This window comes from Vespula pensylvanica, chromosome 25 (genome assembly GCF_014466175.1).
Source record: "Vespula pensylvanica isolate Volc-1 chromosome 25, ASM1446617v1, whole genome shotgun sequence".
Classification (NCBI taxonomy): Eukaryota; Metazoa; Arthropoda; class Insecta; order Hymenoptera; family Vespidae; genus Vespula; species Vespula pensylvanica.
Window position 1 is genome coordinate 2,319,722 of NC_057709.1, and position 9,830 is coordinate 2,329,551.

At 25.4% G+C, this 9,830-nt stretch overlaps 1 long non-coding RNA gene across 1 annotated transcript; it reads right to left on the reverse strand.

Moving 5' to 3' along the window:
- Nucleotides 1-744: 744 nt before the first annotated feature.
- On the reverse strand, nucleotides 745-2,359 carry LOC122637375. Its single transcript, XR_006329230.1, has 2 exons — nucleotides 1,340-2,359; nucleotides 745-1,157 (listed from the first exon to the last, which is right to left on the reverse strand). It is a non-coding gene; the product is annotated as an uncharacterized LOC122637375 (long non-coding RNA).
- Between the last annotated feature and the right edge of the window lie 7,471 nt (nucleotides 2,360-9,830).

Sequence of the window (9,830 nt, forward strand, 5' to 3'; positions counted from 1 at the left end):
ACCGTAAGAGATAGATAGTAAAGTTTCAGATAAAAGTTATTTCTTTTCATTAGGACTAACATTCAACGAAATGCATATCAACTATTTACATAATTGGATAAAAGTTATAAACAAAAGTATCAATAATTTTTTCTAAAATTTATTTTTCACGTGAAGTCAATCTGGTTAATTATTAACATATTAGGCTTATACTTGTTTAATAATTTTTTAAAATAAAATTAATTAATTAAAATATTTGATCAATTCAAAAAGTACATGGTATTCTATAAAAAAAAAAGTCATTAAACTTCCTATTTAATCAGAAGTAAGATGTTTTTACATACAATTGTAGAGTTTTAACTCAAGATATTATTTTATCTCTTAGAACAATATATCTTCTATGGATTCTGATATATTCATCTTGTCGGATTCGAAATCTGACGTTATTTTTGACTTAGCATCACTGTTTGACATATTGTCATCCTTCAATAACTGTTTACAGTTCTGATGGCCTTCAGTAAGTTAAGATTTACTTTGTTTGTTTTATATACATTATTTGTTAATAGAAATCAAATGATTATTTTTATTATCAAACGATTATTATTAAATTTAAGAAATTATAATGGACGATAGCCTTTTCCAATCACCAAATCATCAGTATAATCTTTTTTGGTGCAGCTTCATTTTTGAAAAATGGTTTGGTTATTTGTCATGTAGACCGTTGACGATTACATACATGATATTTCCTCACATGTTGCAATGTGATGAAAAAATTGTTCATTTTTATTACATAAAAGAAATGCAAAACTCATCTCATAATGACAATTTTTTTGATCTTTGCTTAATTCATGAGATATCCATTTGTCTAGCTTCTTCGACTTTCCTATATGTCTCAGGTGATGAATAATAGTTGGCGACAATTACATCTACCTCATGTGCAAGTTATTGAGCTATTGTGCATGAATCAGCTTCAACAAATGTTTTCAATTCATCGTTATTAAGAACAGAAGGCAGTCCATGATCTTGTTCATTTTCAAGACTCGTATCTCCATTTTGAAATTTTTCAAACTAATATGGCACTGTGCATTCATTCACTATATCTTGTTCAAATACATGACTTACAAGTTATTTCTATAGCTTTATATTCATATAAAAAAAAAATTTGCTTTCTGTCCATACTGAAATGAATAGTTTGAACTGAATATAAATTAACAGTAAAAAAATAAAGTATATTTACCAACATGTACAGTGACATCTGAATTATTAAATAGTATTATAAAATAAACAGATCCAAGTGAGTTGTTTGATTAAACCTAGGCATGAAAATTTGAAAACTCGGAAACCAACATTAATTTCTTACCTATCTAATAATTTTAAAAGGCCAATTATATCTTCTATTTTTTGTCAAGTTCTTGATAAAGACATTGTGTCTAAGTTGTGATTTATAAAAAGATGTAGGTAATTATTTGACATAACAATTGTTAACATTTACTACATTCAACATAGTAATAGTTTAGCATTCAATAAAATAGGATAAATTCAATTCTGAATGTAGTTGTGTTACCTTTGATTGCAAAAGTTTTCTATTTTTGTGATCTTTCGATGTAGGTATGAAATCTTACATCTTTATCTTGAAAATATTTCTTTAGCATATTGAAATCTCTATTATGAAAATTTCTATTTCTCTCAGATCGTATTTTATATAAAACTTGTCTTGAGTTAGCGAGTTTAACATATAGCTTGACGTAAGTTTTTATATTACCATACAAATTAGTTTAACCTCTTTGTAACTTCTGTTTCTAGCTTTGATCTATATTTTTGTTCACTTATATTTTGTTGAATGATTTTGTTTTAAAGTTTTTTTTGTGGATCGATTTCAGTGTCCATTTTCACTTTTGATCCACTTTCATCTGATAATAGATCAAATCAATTTGGAAAGGTTATCTCCTTTTTCCTTTACGTTACATTCTTAGGAATTTATTTTGTGTAATTACCTTTGTACTTCTTCTGTAGTATAATGGATAATGAGAGACAGTGTGATCATTTTTGTCCGGATAAGTATTTGATTTTTGATATTGAAGTTAGGATTAACCTCTATATTTTTTTCTATTGTTTATTTAGTTCCGATACATATATACTACGATAATATATACTGTTACTATTTCCAATGTTGTGATTGTATGTATTGACACTAGCTACATTAGTATTATGTTACATAACTTTTTAATAGTTTTAATAATTCTTTAGCAATATCATACGATGTACATCGGATAACAATTGCACGAGCAGACGAAAATTGGTATAATAATGTGTATAACCTTAATTTGATATAAAATATTTTACTAATCAAAATGTTATATATTCTTCATATGACAATTATATCGTTTTTTCACAAGTTCTCTATAGATGAGAACTGATGCTTTTCAATTCGGTATCATCGTTGACTTGTATGTATATTGTACGATTTTATACAATATTTGAAAAAAAAGTAATTTATTACACAGTATTTTTCATCAAGTATATTAAGTACGTTAAGTAAGATCGTGTGTATCATTTAAAAAAAAAGAGCTTTATGGATCGTTTATTTTGAAAGTAATGCAAATACATTTTTTGTTGTTTCGAGAAAATTAAGTCAACATAGTCAATTCAAAGATATAAATTACTTATGTTAAGTTTGGCAAAGTTTCTACTAATTTATATTGATATAATTTATATTATATTGATATTATATATTGATATAATTTGATTATATAAATTTCTTTTAGGCGAATTTAATTAAAATAATATATATGTACGAGTTGTAAATGGATTTATATCATTTTCATAATTAGTCAGTTGTAAAAATTATTTAATTTCAATTATGAAAAATTAAATGTCATTTAAAATATATTTTGTATGTATCTATAAAAATTAGATTTATACCACGTTTATAATCAATCGCTATACAATTTCTTTTAATGACCAATTTTAAATTAAACAAAGCATTAGCATTTTTTAAGATATTATATATTAATTAGTTATAAATAAAACATGTACACTAAATTCATCACAAATTATGTGACCTCATTAAAAAAAAAAATCAACTTACACCACTTTCAAAATAAACGGTCCATATGAAAATCTTTTTTATATATAAAAATTATTATATATTGAAATTTGAAATTATTAAATCTCAACAGATAAAAATAGCCGAATGATTTCCATAAAAATTTTAAACAATTTTCGTAGATTATTAAGATGTTTTATTGCAAATTTCATAAAAATTGAACGATTATTTAAAAAAATTTAAAAGAAAATAAAAAGTTAAACAAAAATAAAAGAATAATTGAATAGTTCGAATTAAAATTTAACTAAATCTTTTGTAAATTATAAAGATATTTTGTTTTAACTTTTAAATAAATTGACTGATTATTTCTAAATTTCATGCTTTTATATTATTTAATAAATTAATTCTTACGATGTTTCTTTTATTGATTTTACGTACTTTTCCCAAACGATTCTTTGTTTTATTGACTTTTGCTGATTAATCTGATTTTCGATAAATAAAAATTATAAGAAAAATATATATTTATTATATATTTCTTTTAATTGTTTGAACCTAATATAGTTTCTACTTTTAAAAATGATAGGATCGATTAAAAGCAACACCGTTTGTTTAAAAAAAATCTTTTTATCAATTATGTACAAGTAATAAAATGAAAAAGGAAAATATTACTATTTGCAAAAATTTCTTTTTCATTCACTTAAAGTGATAATAAACAATCATAATTGCGTTAAAAAGAAAAAGAAAGAATTATCTTTCATTTCTATAAAAAAAAAAATTAGGTATTTGTCAACAATTTTTTAAATATTTTGATTAAAATTTCTTGACAATTGTTAAAAAAAAATTATTTTTCAATAAAAATCATCGTTGTTTATCTTATTCATAAAAGGACTGATATCAACAATTTAAGTGTTTAATCTTTTAAATATTTATTTCGTTTTATAAATCGAAGACAATGATTTAGAAACGTACAATTTTGTACAATTTTATCTAAATAAAAAATATTTAAAAATTTCACCCAAAAGAAAAGAAAGAGACCATTTCTATTTTGGTAAGATGCACGATAAGAAACACGTACATATAATCGCCATTAAGAAAGCGGTCGTATTGGCTCCTACACTTTCTAACAACTGGTTAGAAGAGGACTTATAACAAGAAGACTCGTGTAAGTCATTAATTCAACTACTTTTCAACGTGGATATCCCTTCATTTTCTATTCTGCCGTAAAAGTATCGCCATTCTTTCTTTTTTTCTTTTTTTTATTTCTTTTTCTTTTGCTCGAGAAGTATTTAAGATATAGGAGGCGGTACTAGAGACCAACAACAACAAATGACGGATATAGAGTCCAACAAACAAAAAAAAAAGGCAAGGTATATTTTACTTAGAGGAAATGGCAGATAAAAATGATTAATATAAAATACCATCCGTCAAGTGTTGATCGAGTATTGTTGAGTCGACTTCGTTCGTTCACCTCTTTTTATTTTTTTTTCGTTCGTTCGTACCTGCAACACGGATCAAAACGGATTCAAAAACTGTCTCGTATTCTTTTTTCTTTTCTTTCTTTCTTTCTTTCTTTCTTTTTTTTTTTTTTTTTCATTAATCTCATGAACTATTCAAGCAACCAGTTTCAACCCCTTTCGTAGGTAGCCCATTATACAGCAGATAATTATAAAAACGAAGAGAGATCGATTATTTTTAAATAAATGCAAATTTCTTATAGATTCGTCGTCATTTTGTTTTCTTGATTCTTTTATATTACATTAAAGCTGTTTTTATGGCATATATTAATGGGTTAAATAGTCTTGATCATTTTAATAAATCAATTAAATGTTTTCATTCCTTTTCATCAAAATGATAAAAAAATAAACAAAAAAATGTATTTTCATTACACATAGTGATGTACACGTAAGTATATAGGAAGAGTAACCATAAGTATATATTTAATATTTTTTAATAAAAGCTTCAATTCGACTTAATTCTCAGACATATAAACGCGTATTTTGTTCGTCATATTCCGTAAATTAGATGTTAGATTTATCATTTTGATCAGAAAAGAAAAGTTTATATTATTCCCACAAAAAATCATCGAAAAAACACATATGTGCTGTTTGAACACATACGTACGTCGTATGCTGTTTCATTTTCGATAGGAAATGTTGATAAGTGTCAACATCGATGCAAAAACTTTAATCAGTAATCATATTGACTTGATTCGATAATGTTTAAAATGAACGACCTGTTGAATTTAATATTTCATCATTATTCCTTATTACATCATCGGGTTATCAAAATAAAACATTTTGAAATATCAAATTCATCTTAACTCGTAATATTCATTAGAAATTGAAAATTTACAGAAAACATTGCAGAAGGTCGTGGATAATGGTTAGAAAATAATAATAAAAAAACAAAAAAGTATTGGAATTCATATACGTTACTCGAATCTAATTACATTCCTTTTTAATAAATAATTTCTAATTATTTAGAGTTTAGTATTTCTCGAAAGAGTAGGTATAATAACATTTATTATGTATGAACGTCTTCTGTTGAGCATATTGTTTGCTTATTGCTGTATCGGAGATTATCTCATGAAGGAAGGAATTAATCAAATTTTTATTTAATTGCAATTCAATCTGAAATTTAATTCAATCGTTTATTAATACGATCTTGTTTCTTTTCTCTTTTTATTTCTTCTTTCCTTTTTTAATCCAAAATATGAACTTATGCGTAGCACTTCATCTTGGCGACTCATACGAGTTGTTGATGATGGATATAATCTCGATTTTCATTTGCATGATTCACACTAAGAACCCATTGCGATTGACTTGCGCGAAGATTTGCATCGTGTCCTTATACACTTTTATAGATGTGAGTCGTTATTGTTAATATTTGTGCTTCTTCTTTTTTTTTTTCTTATGGCTATCTGCAAAACACAAGATTTTTTTTCTTTATTTTTAAGTTATTATTTTTTAATCGACATCTCGTTAATCGTCTCTTTTCTCTTTGATTTAACTTTCATTATTCTCTCACGACAATTTTTTTTTTTAGAAATTTTTTATATTTATTTGTTCTTAAACGCTTTCATTTGTTAGATTATTTAGATTATAATTACGTCATTTATAAACGTGAATTGTTTCTGTTAATATTTTTTTCTATGTATTATTTACTACTATATTATTAAGTATTACAGTACAAGAAGTATTAGTACTTCTTGTTTGTTTTGTTTTTACAAAGAAATATTATATTTCGTTGATAATTTTTATTTATTAGTTCCAATTTTAATTTTGAATATTCTCGATCATTTAAAAATTTCGATGATCAAACGTTTAATTTTATATTTTATATTATAATATGATTATTATATATATATATATATATATATATATATATATATATAATCAAATATTATATTTTTATAAATTTTGCAAATAACGAATACATCAATGGCATACTTATCATTCTTACGAACAGTTATAGAAACTTTTATATAATTAATCGTGTATAATAACTGTTTAGTTTAATCAATAAGAAAAGTTACAATAATAAAATTTGAATAATACATTCGTACAATCTTTTTGCTTCGCACTGAAATGGAATTTGCATCGATAGCGAAGTTCAGTCGACAGTAGCGTCGATAATCGACTACGATTACCGAAGTATACTTTGTACCAAGTTGACAGTGTAATTTGTGTGGCAAGGACCTCCAAAACTCAACGAATCTGTCCAATTAACTGCTTCACAGTTTAAGTAGTCGTCTTAATACACGAAGTCTTTGCTTTATATACATCCAGACATTTTTTCTATGTGAATTAGCATCGAACGATTACGACAGCCATTACAATCGATTGACAAATCAGATTTCACTTTCTAGATGGTGTAGATCTGGCTTTTCATTATTCGGTTCATTGTCCTTAAGTAAAATGCAATTTTCATTTTGTTAGGAAAAATACTACCAACGTTTAGTGAATGCTGTTTTTTTTTTATTTTATAAATTTTCATCATCTTTCGGCAGTCATAGCACGCAAAAAGTCATAGCACAAGTTTTTGGGAATTTTCGAAGTTTAGATAGAACGATTTGGTTAATTATCAACTTGCTTTTTGTCTCTTCGTAACGTTCTAATCATTCTCTAACGAATGCTCTTCACTTACCCGTATATCTGACTTTTTGGATATTTTCGAGTTCCGTTCGATGTTAAGAATAGAATGCAGGTTCAAAATGCAACGCATACATAGCAATTAATGATGATAACCGGAATTACATTTGTAGTTCAATGTTGTTCACTGTTGGATGTTTATAAAAAAAGAAAATTTTTTTTTAACGAAACTGAAAAGTCTGTAATTATAGAGAACGTAGGGAGCATAGTTTACTTGGAAAATATTAGTTCCAACAGATCAGCCATTTTTACAAATGTTGATTCGGAATTAAAAATTTTAGTGTATTACATACAAACTATAAGATATATACGTATATACATGTAGTTGTGTATGTATATCGTAGACTTGCATCTTGTGCAGGTATTTCAGTATTAAAAAAAAAAGAAATTTTTATTTCTTTAGAATATATATATATATATATTATTAATATATAAATTATGGACGACTGAGAATAAATATGAATGTATGTATATACGTATGTGTCTGTTGACATTGCATATAATTATATATGTGTACGTGCTCATTGTAATATAAAAAGTTAAAAATTTAAATACTCAGTTTTTTGTCATCAATAATTATTAATCGATTACACATATTTAGCGTAATCGATCTTTCAAGAAACATTACATTTTCAAATTATATTCTTTGTTATAATAAAATATAATTCACTTTGTTAAATACACACTTTAGTAAGTTTATTCCACATATGAGTAATAATTTTTGTCACGTGGAAATACTTTTGTTTAACTGCCTATGTTTAGTAACAATTAAGTAAGAATTAAAAATTTTGAAGAACTTATTAACAATTTTTGTTATTTCCAGTCGCAAACAATATTCAATAATTCTATTCTAATGGCATCGATGATTCACCATAATTTTTAAACATTATAACGAACGATTAGAAAAGAACTGACAACATATCAAGGAAGACTATTATTAACCCTTCTATTTTCTTTCTTTTCTATTCTATACTAAAAGTGAGTATCTCCATTTTTTTTCCTTGGGTGAAAAATATTCATTAATTCCATCGCTTGAGAAAAAAGAACTTTAAAAACTTTCGACGGCTATAGAGTTCATAAAAAAAGATAAAAGACCGAGTATATTCTACTTGGAGGAAAAGGTAGACAAACATGATTAATGCAAAACATCGTTCGTCAAGTGTTTATCGATTATTGTTCAGTCGACTTTGTTCGTTAACGACTCATCCTTTCTTATTTTTTTTTTATCTGTACCTTTCATACGAATCGAAACGGACTTAAAAACTATCTCGTATTCTCTTTTGTTCTTCTGTTTTTTTCGTTAGTCGCATAAACTATTCAACTAATCAATTTCAACCCCTTTCGTACATAGTTTACGTCGGGAGTAGTTCGTACCCGGACAAACAGTCTGTCAGCGACTTTCGAACGAGCAAAATGGAAGGAACTACTGAAGTACGTCTTTTAATTAATTTTTCTTTTTTTTCTAAATAGTTGTCAGTTCCTTTGACGAGTGTAACATTTTGTGACAATAATTGTTTTGAGTGAATTTATTTGGACTTTTACGAAGGTAAAAGCCACGACGGTTTAAAAAACTGAAATCATTTCTTTTCCTTTTTTTTACGCTCTCTCAGCGCTTGGGATCTCGACGAAACGTCGGTAATTTTTTTTAGTGCGCAATTAGAACTCTCTTCTGGTTTTTTCTTTTTAAAATTTTAATTTTTTTAATCATCTGCATGATTTTGAAAAATTATAATTTTAGTTCGATATTTTTTCGACAAGTTGATTGCTACGGTGATATTTCATTTGACGGTCAATAATTTTCTCAGTAAAGTAATACTGTGATTATCTTTAATTGATTTACGATTTAATTAATCCACGTGTCAAGTTGCATTGAATAAACAAATTTTTTAATTATATGGATAAATAGAGAAAAATGCTTTGTTAAATCATGAACGATTCTTATCAACAATTTTTTCGTTCTTGTTAACAAATTATAATGATGAAATTGAGAATAATAAATATTTTTTTTTGTTTTTCTAATGCAAATTTAAATTATTATTTTGAATATCATTGATTTTAAATATCACTTTATTAGTGTTTAATGATTCGAAAATTAACTAACATATTTAAGAAAAATTACATTTTATGAGAACGTAAACGAACGTGTGATTTATTATTGCAACATTTCTATTTTTTTGTTTTCTTTTTTTGTGTAATATTGTGCAGTTTTTGTGCCAACGATTTTACTTTTTTAATCGACCAACGGATTGATAAGAGAAATTGAGAAAGTAACTAAAATTTTACAAAAATAAGGGTATAATTTTATTTAAACATCAGACTCACAATAATCAGTTATTATAAAGGAATTATTATAATTGTGATAATTCTATCGTGACTTTTCAGATGAGGTATGAAAATTCTGTGGCAGTCAATGCATTCATTTTTAAATTTTAAAATATTTCCTGTAAATTATTATATTAAAAACACACACACAATTAATATTTATATATAAGTGTATATATATCTGTATATATGTTTTATCATGACATATTATATCATATGTGTGTATATATTATAATGTATAATATAACATACATATAGGTATGTTTATTGATATGAAAAAAAAAAATATTTAATTTAACAAAAACAATATTTCTATTCGTGATGACGTCATA